Raw genomic sequence first — 10,211 nt, 5'->3', positions numbered from 1 at the left:
GTAGATTTTATAAAGATAAAACAAAAGCCAAAGTAAAGTAGATGGGTTGCCAAGAGAACCCGTGTTCTCGAGGGTCAGAGCGTTCTTCGAATAAATGAACTGCTCTGAAGTGCTCACTGTTCCTTCCTGCCGGAAGTTAAGTATACCCTCAGTTCTTAAGTGGGCTTCTCTGATGGCTCCGAGGTTAAAGCGTCTTCCTGCAATGCGGGAGACCTGGGTTTGATCCCCGGATCGGGAAGATCCCCTGGAGAAAGAAATGGCAACCCACTCCAGTATTCTTGCCTGGAGAATCCCATGGACGGAGGAGCTTGGTGGGCTACAGTCCACCGGGTCACAAAGAGTCGGACACAACTGAGCGACTTCACTTTCACTTTTCAGTTCTTAAATTCTTCCTGGTAAAAGGAATATAGTGCTTCCCTACAGTGCTTTCCTTTCCCTAGCAAGCTAAGATTGTGTACTTTGGAATCACATTCTTCGTACACACGTTGATTAAGACAAAAACAACACTACTGAATTGTTCTTTAAGAAGTTGTCATTTCCATTTACAATTTTGACCTCAGAAAGTATTTCCCCTAGTATAGAAGGCAATGGCACCCCACTGCAGTACTCTTGCCTGGAAAATTCCGTGGACGGAGGAGCCTGGAAGGCTGCAGTCCATGGGGTCGCTGAGGGTCGGACACGACTGAGCAACTTCACTTTGACTTTTCACGTTCATGCATTGGAGAAGGAAATGGCAACCCACTCCAGTGTTCTTGCCTGGAGAATCCCAGGGACGGGGGAGCCTGGTAGGCTGCAGTCTATGGGGTCTCACAGAGTCGGACACGACTCAAGCGACTTAGCAGCAGCAGCAGCAGCAGCAGAAAGTTGCTCTGGGCTTCCCAGGTGGCGCTAGTGTTAGAGAATCCACCTGCCAATGCAGGGACAGAAGAGACTGGGAAGATCCCCTGGAGGACAGGGCAACCCACTCCAGTATTCTTGCCTGGAGAATCCCATGGAGAGAAGACTGGCGGGCTACAGTCCACTGGGTGGCAGACTGAAGCGACTTAGCACGCTTGCACATAGACTTGGTCATCATGTTGGCAAAATAACATTCTTCCCAAGTTTTCAGTAAATAGCAAGTGTAAAGGCTGAATTAAATATTTACAATGTAATTTTTTAAAACTACTTTTACTATATTCACATTATTATAGTATTCACTATTTACATTGTTATACTATTTACTATTACTTTTGCTGTCTCATATAATACTTCCCTTGGGGGTTGAATTAAATTATAATATTAAGAAAGAACTATTTCTCTAAACAGCTCACTCCAAAACTGGCAATTATCAATCCTCCTTTAATTCATTAAACTCTGGATATAAACAGGAAAACCTAATGTGTGTGGTTACAGATATTTACTGGTATCTCTTCTAATTATTGTGCTTTGATTTAATCAAATTGTAGGCAGTTCAGTGTTTCTAAGTCCTATTACTAGCTTAGACAACCAAACAAAGCATTTCAAGAAGGAAGAAATTGTACTTTAAACCCTTATAGATCTAATCTAGCTATAGATATAGTCTCTAGTCATTGTTGATTGATGTAAGCAAAAATGCTCTCTGTGTGTGGAATGGGTTAAATTAAGATATAGATAACTTTGGAACATGGATTCCTCAGAGAAAGCAGGAATATGTAGAGGTTGGGGAAGAGGTAACTGCTGAGAAAGCTGGTTTAGAAATTAGGGAAGCTTAATGCCAAGGGGTAGGAGAGGAGCCGAGAAGACAGTCAGCTCCTTTTTAACTCTCTTTGGGAAGCTTAGGAGTAAATGGCACACCAATTTGGTGGCTGTTTGGAGGAGAGAAAGAAATACCAGTTTGTTGCTAAATAATGTGTGTGCTTAAAGGTAGAAAAGAATAGAGGGCTGTGGAGTAGACAAGGACAGCTTCATAGAGTAGGTAGGATTTATACTGAACCTTAAAGAAACCACTAGAATTTGAACAGGTTGAAAGGGACAATCTGGCAACCTAAGTGGGAAATATCTGAAGTACAAAAAGTTTCAGGGCAGCAGTGAGCATGGGAAATGAAAGAGATGATAAAAAAGGAAAAAAAGTAGCTGGGGAGGTCAAGATTCATCTGAAAATCTGAAGGAAATAAAACACTGTTTATCTTACTACTACTTTATTAAATTTTCATAAAGGTCATTTCTAACTTTTAAAGCATATTAAGTGAAAACCTTTATATTTGGAGGCTCCAAAATCACTGCAGATGGTGACTGCAGCCATGAAATTAAAGGACACTTGCTTCCTGGAAGAAAATTTATGACCAACCTAGACAGAATATTAAAAAGCAGAGACATTACTTTGCCAACAAAGGTCCATATAGTCAAAGCTCTGGTTTTTCCAGTAGTCATGTATGGATGTGAGAGTTGGACTATAAAGAAAGCTGAGCACCAAAGAATTGATGCTTTTGAACTGTGGTGCTGGAGAAGACTCTTGAGAGTCCCTTGGACTGCAAAGAGATCCAACCAGTCCATACTAAAGGAAATCAGTCCTGAATATTCATTGGAAGGACTGACGCTGAAGCTGAAACTCCAATGCTTTGGCCAACTGATGCGAAGAACTGGCTCATTGGAAAAGACCCTGATGCTGGGAAAGATTGAAGGCAGGAGGAGAAGGGGATGACAGAGGAGGAGATGGTTAGATGGCATCACCGACTCTATGGACATGAGTTTGAGTAAATTCCGGGATTTGGTGATGGACAGGTAGGCCTGGTGTGCTGCAGTCCATGGGTCACAAAGAGTTGGACACGACTGAGCAACTGAACTGAATTGAACTGAAGTGAAAACCTAGCTACCCATTCTTCACCACACTAATTAAAAAAAAAAAAGTCTAAAATAAGAGGATTCCCTGGTGGTTCAAAGGATAAGGAATCTGCCTACAGTGCAGGAGACCTGGGTTCAATCCCTGGGTGGGGAATACTCCATAGAGAAGGGAATGGCTACCCACTCCAGTATTCTTGCCTGGAGAATTCCATGGACAGAAGAGCCTGGTGGGCTGCAGTCTATGGGGTCACAAAGAATCAGACATGACTGGGCTTTAGATTAATTTATGGAGCTGACTGAATGTTGGGAAAGAACAAGGAAATTTCATGCTATAGGTAATGATGAGCAGCCTTTGAATCAGAGGACCTGAGATCAAATATGGATCTAGCATTTCCTTAGTTATAGGATCTTAAGTGAGTTACTTTCGAATCTGAGCCTTAGTTTACTTGTTGGCAAAGTAGACATAAGATCTACTTTGTAGAGTTGTTTTAAAGTATAGTTGAGATAACTTATTAAACTTTCTAGCACTGTAGGTACCACAGTAGGATCACTGGTTAAGTTCTCTGCTCTTGGGAGGTTGAACAGTCTATATCTCTGATCAAAAAGTTTTATTGACATTCTTAACTTCATTGAGTTTAAATATTTTAACTCTCAAATGTCTTTTTATCATATTATTACTCTGAATTGTCAAACATGAAATCTGTAAAAGCTCTTGGATATCTTCTTGAGGTTCCCCCAGTGTCCTCAAGTCCAGGGTGAGTCTAAACCAGATTCATCTTTCTTTCAGAATCTCTTGTTTTTGTTTTATTGAACAAGCTGAACTTTCAAGAGAACATGCAAAGGAAAAAGTCTTCCCACCACTTTTCCTGTGAACATATTTTCTCATCCTTCAGATTAAATCCTTGTCTGGCCTCAGAGCTTTTCTGATCATTCTTGAATGTCCAGAAGTCCAGTGCTGCTTATTATCAAAACTCTAGTGCGTGTGTGCTCAGTCGTGTTGGACTGTTTGAGACCCTATGGGCTGTAGCTTACTGGGTTCCTCTGTCCATGGGCTTTTCCAGGCAAGAATACTGAAGTGAGTTGCCATTTTCTCCTCCAGGGGATCTTCCCAACCCAGGGATGGAACCTGTATCTCTTGTGTCTTCTGCATTGCAGGCGGATTCTTTACCGCTGAGCCATAGGGGCAGCCCCATCAAAACTCCAGACTCTCATCCAATTAAAGCTTCACTTAGCTGCAGGCAGTCAAAGTGGGTTTATTTTTGATTTCTTGACCCAGCTCTTCTCCCACTTAGTGGGTGGTGTTTAAGCTGCTTTAAAATTGGAAGGTTGGCAAACAGAAGGGTAGGAAAGACCTTATCTCACTGGAACAGCTATGAATCAGTGGTGTGTTGGGGTCATTGTCCTGTGAGAGCTGCTTGTTAAAAATTCAGGAATTGTGTAAACTGATTGTTAACATAACCGTTGTTAAATACTAAATTATATAAATGTATAATTAAATGAACTATGTGAAAAGAAAGGTAATGAATACTCAAAGCTCATTATTTCCTAATTATCAATATTTTATCATTATCTACTCTTGAGGTTATTTCTATTTTATCTATATGGTGAAGATATCATATAACGTTGTACTACTGCACACTTTTTCCCAATGACTTGTTCAGTGATATCATGTTGATCTACACCCTGTAAAATGGCAAATGATGTAAATCAGGCATTGTTTTATTGTATTGCTTGGACTTAAGAAAGTGGTGGAAAAAGTATTAATAATGCATTAAATGAAAATTTTAGTAATATTGTTTCTGAGTGATCATTTGTGGCACATTGTGAATAGCACAAAGATAGGAAGAAATATTATTCCAGTGTTCAAAAACTACTATGCAATTCGGCAAAGACATTACTGATGTCATAGATAAACAAGTGCAACTGACTTTTTTTTTTGGCTGTGAATCTTGTTCCCTGACCAGGAGTAGAACATCGCCCTCTGCAGTGGAAGTGCTATAGAGCCTTAACCATCGGACTGCTAAACACCAAAATAACATTTAAAAAAAAAATCCAATTAAAAAAAAAAAACATATAAAAAATTCTTCCGATTGCCAAAGATGTGCACACCCAACTTCCCTAGCTTGCCTCTCTGTAGGGCAGAAAGGGAAAAGGTAAGGCATGGCTGTCGATAGCTGTCTACAGCCCAACATTGAAAGTGAGGTCAGGCTCTTTACTAAAATAGGTAGCCTTTCTCTTTTGATTTCCAACTCTCTGTAATTGGTTTATAAAATTCCCAAGCTCTTCTCAGGCTGTATGATGGAGCTCATGGTTCAGTTTCAATTTCAATCCTTATCGCTAGAAAACACTCTTAAATTATAAGCACACAAGGCAATTCCAGAGTCAAATATAAATTCCTTCTTATTATCCATATCTTTTTTTCTACTATAGAAAATTGGGAATTCTCTTTAGTCTTTTAAACTTTTTGAGTCATGATTGAAACTTCTAAAAGATGTCTTTCAGAATGTGAAATGGTATTATAACACAATTTGCATATATTTTGCATGTACTCTAAATAACAAATGTTATTAGGACTCAACCTTATAGCTTTCATGCTATTTTTAAATAAAATGTTTCTACTTAAGTTCCATATAATTTATTTAATTTCTATGCTTTTCACATATAAAATTACTGGACAGCACTTGAAGGAATTATTACTTAATTGTTTTCCATTTTAGCATGCAATGCAACATTTTAACATCAGCTACATTGAAGATAAGAGAAATTCTGATTGTTTTTTCAAAAATAATGACATACATTCCATAGCCAATTATTATATTAAGGGACTAGAAACAAACAATGCTTTGTATTTATACTTGTTTATTGAAATCACTAGTATTTCCCATAAAATAAATGAAGGTATAAAGAAAGCAAAGTATATTTTACCCTCCAAATGAGAGAAACATATTAAATTATGCTCTCAGGTGAATGACTAATTTACTTCAGTAAATATTAAATACTGAAATTAGAAATAAGTTTGTATCTCTTAATTTTATCTGTTTTGAAAAGAAAAACAAACCTTTGTTATTTAAATAATACTCCAAATACTGCATTATCCATTCGTTAAATGAAGGCAGATTTATATGAAGTTTCAGTAAATTTCTCTAGTCGTGAACTTATTTGAAGGTTTTTATGAAACTTTAGAATTTTAGCTGTCGAAATGATCTTTAATAAAATTCATATGTTGTAACTGCACTGATTCACATTGAATGTTCTTATCCAAGGCATCAAGCTAAAAGTAAAAAAGAAATTCTCATGTCTAGACTTGGGAGAAGAAAGTTAGCCAATTTTTACTTTGGTTCAGACCAGGTCTCTTTTGTGGATGACAGTTGAAAGAACAGCTGAGTAAAACATTTTTATGGGACTTCCCTCCTAGTGCAGTGGTTGAGACCTCACCTTCCAATGCAGGGGATGCAGGTTCCATTCTGGTTGAGGAGCTAAGATCCTACATGCTTTGGAGCCAAAAGACCAAAACATAAAAACAACAGAAACAATGTTGTAACGGATTTAACAAAGACTTTAAAAATGACCCACATTAAAAAAAAAAAAAACAACTTTGTTTTTTGGTATAACACCAAAAAATGTTCTCATTGTGTCTTGAAAGGTACTCACGGAGGGAAAAGCTTTTCATCAGGAAGATGTGCACGTGTGCTCAGTCATGTCCAACTCTTTGGCACCCCGTGGACTGTAGCCCGCTGGGTTCCTCTATCCATGGGATTTTCCAGGCATTAATACTGGAGCGGGTTGCCATTTCCTCCTCTAGGGGATCTTCCCAAACCAGGTATTGCACCTGTGTCCCCCGAACTGCAGGCGAGTTCTTTACTACTGAGCCATCTGGGAAACTCCAGACTCTGATTATGAGATTAGGGGTAGAGAAGCCATTTTGTAACCATGAAATCAAAAGTATGAAGATGAAGATATATTTGCTAATGATATGGAAGGAACAGATGGAAATATCTTTCACTAAAAGCTTTATTGAGCCACTTTTTAAACTCTGGCTTGCATACTTTCAGCTCTCTTGTTTCTTGAGACAAACAAGTCTTTATATGTTTAAGTCACTGTTGATTTTTCGTGCTTATTGCCGAATATAATCCTAAACCTAGCTCTCTGTTATTTAAGTACATTAGGGGAGAAACACTTGATTCACTCCTGTTACATCCTATCTTGTGTTTTTTTTTTTTTTTTTTTTGCCACAAGGCATGTGGGATCTTAGTTCCCTAACCAAGGATCAAACTCACACACCCACTGTATTGGAAGTGCAGAGTCTCACATTTGCAAAATCAAATAAGTGACTTTTAGTTCAAAGGAGTGCACTGATTTATTGTGACATTTCTCACTGTGATTTATCCCCAAAATTTTGCTGTAGGCATGATGTAATTTATAATTTGGGGGCCTTGCTGACAGCCTGATTTCCATATGCCATTCCTGACCACACTGGTAATCACTCCTGCAAATCGAGTCTAAATAAATCTTTTTGATAAATTTACTTTGTGAGAGGGCGTGACATATTTTATCAGACATAGATTATGATTTGCTATCCTATTCACACTGAGGCTGGTTAACAGTGAACAGGAAGTAGGCCACTGAACAGATTAACTTATAACTAATATCTGTATGAGTGCTAAGTTGCTTCAGTTGTTCTGACTTTTTGCGACCCTATGGACTGTAGCCTGCCAGACTTCTCTGTCCATGGGATTCTCCAGGCAAGAATACTGGACTGGGTTGCCATGCCCTTCCAGGGCATCTTCCCAACCCAGGGATCAAACCTGAGTCTCCTCTGACTCCTTCATTGCTGGCAGATTCTTTACCACTAAGCCACCTATACAGGAAGCCTAATACCTGTATATCGATTTTTAGATGTTTATCTGCTTATCTCTATGCCTAGATCTGATTGGGGTAGCTATATAAATATAACTGGTTTCCAAGTGGTGGCTTTGTATTCTTCCCATTATCATGGATTCGATTTAATGATTTAATGTGGTCAATTTCTGAATCTGAATATATTTCTTCAGTTTCAGAAGTTTGTATTAATCAAAATTACCCAAATGTACTCTAAAAAACATGTTTACTTTTATAATGAAAAATATAATAAAATGAATTAAGAGAAGTACATATAGGTTCAGTTCAGTTCAGTTGCTCGGTCATGTCCGACTCTTTGCGACCCCATGAATTGCAGCACACCAGGCCTCCCTATCCATCACCAACTCCTGGAGTTCACTCAGATACATGTCCATTGAGTCAGTGATGCCATCTGGCCATCTCATTTCTGTCGTCCCCTTCTCCTCCTGCCCCCAATCCCTCCCAGCATCAGGGTCTTTTCCAATGAGTCAACTCTTCCCATGAGGTGGCCAAGGATTGGAGTTTCAGCTTCAGCATCAGTCCTTCCAATGAACACCCAGGACTGATCTCCTTTAGGATTGACTGGTTGGATCTCCTTGCAGTCCAAGGGACTCTCAAGAGTCTTCTCCAACACCACAGTTCAAAAGCATCAATTCTTCGGCGCTCAGCTTTCTTCACAGTCCAACTCTCACATCCATACATGACCACTGGAAATACCATAGCCTTGACTAGATGGACCTTTGTTGGCAAAGTAATGTCTCTGCTTTTGAATATGCTATCTAGGTTGGCCATAACTTTCCTTCCAAGGAATAAACATCTTTTAATTTAATGGCTGCAATCACCATCTGCAGTGATTTTGGAGCCCAGAAAAATAAAGTCTGACACTGTTTCCCCATCTATTTCCCATGAAGTGATGGGACTGGATGCCATCATCTTCGTTTTCTGAATGTTGAGCTTTAAGCCAACTTTTTCACTCTTCTCTTTCACTTTTATCAAGAGACTTTTTAGTTCCTCTTCCCTTTCTGCCATAAGGGTGGTATCTGCATATCTGAGGTTGTTGATATTTCTCCCAGCAATCTTGATTCCAGCTTGTGCTTCTTCCAGTCCAGCGTTTCTCATGATGTACTCTGCATATAAGTTAAATAAGCAGGGTGACAATATACAGCCTTGACGTACTCCTTTTCCTATTTGGAACCATTCTGTTGTTCCATGTCCAGTTCTAACTGTTGCTTCCTGACCTGCATACAGATTTCTCAAGAGGCAGGTCAGGTGGTCTGGTATTCCCATCTCTTGAAGAATTTTCCACAGTTATTGTGATCCACACAGTCAAAGGCCTTGGCATAGTCAATAAAGCAGAAATAGATGTTTTTCTGGAACTCTCTTGCTTTTTGGATGATCCAGAGGATGTTGGCAATTTGATCTCTGGTTCCTCTGCCTTTTTTAGGTTATGCAAATGCAAATCAGTATGGCCATTCTAATGTCATTTGAAAGTTTTTGTTACACTTATTCATTCAACAAATATTTACTGAACACCTCCTTCATGTTAGACATTATTCCAGTTACTTGGATACATCGGTGAATAAAACAGACAAAAATTTCTGCCCTACCTGGATTGGGAAGATTCCCTGGAATAGGAAATGGCAACCCACTCCAGTATTCTTGCCTGAAAAATTCCATGGACAGAAGAGCCTGGTGGCCTACAGTTCATGCCGTTGCAAGAATTGGCCATGACTGAGCATATGCATGCATGCGCATGTGTGCGCACACACACACACACAAATTAACTTGGATCATATGGTATGCAATAAAATTGATGTATCATAGCAATAAGTGAAAACCTTGAGTCCTCTCAAATTACATACAGCAGGAAGCTCTTTATAGTTTAGAACAATTAAACACCTACATGGGTACATGCAGGCACACACTCTTCAGAATTATACATACATGCAAAATTATACAAAAATGAAAGCAACAGAATGATACAAGATTCACAATGAAAACAAGACTCAAGTGGGTGGTTACCTTGGGTTGGATAAAACAGGAAGTAGGTTGGTGGGGGAAAACCACATGTTTAGATGTAGTTTATTTTAGATCTTATGAATAAGCAAAAACAAGACCAGGAGCTGACTGTGGCTCAGACCATAAACTCCTTATTGCCAAATTCAGACTTAAATTGAAGAAAGTAGGGAAAACCACTAGACCATTCAGGTATGACCTAAATAAAATCCCTTATGATTATATAGTGGAAGTGAGAAATAGATTTAAGGGACTAGATCTGATAGATAGAGTGCCTGATGAACTATGGAATGAGGTTCATGACATTGTACAGGAGACAGGGATCAAGACCATCCCCATGGAAAAGAAATGCAAAAAAGCAAAATGGCTATCTGGGGAGGCCTTACAAATAGGTGTGAAAAGAAGAGAAGCGAAAAGCAAAGGAGAAAAGGAAAGATATAAGCATCTGAATGCAGAGTTCCAAAGAATAGCAAGAAGAGATCAGAAAGCCTTCTTCAGTGATCAATGCAAAGAAATAG

The sequence above is a fragment of the Bubalus bubalis genome, chromosome 4 (genome assembly GCF_019923935.1).
Source record: "Bubalus bubalis isolate 160015118507 breed Murrah chromosome 4, NDDB_SH_1, whole genome shotgun sequence".
In the NCBI taxonomy this organism is placed as follows: domain Eukaryota; kingdom Metazoa; phylum Chordata; class Mammalia; order Artiodactyla; family Bovidae; genus Bubalus; species Bubalus bubalis.
Note: the sequence above shows the minus strand (reverse complement) of the source record.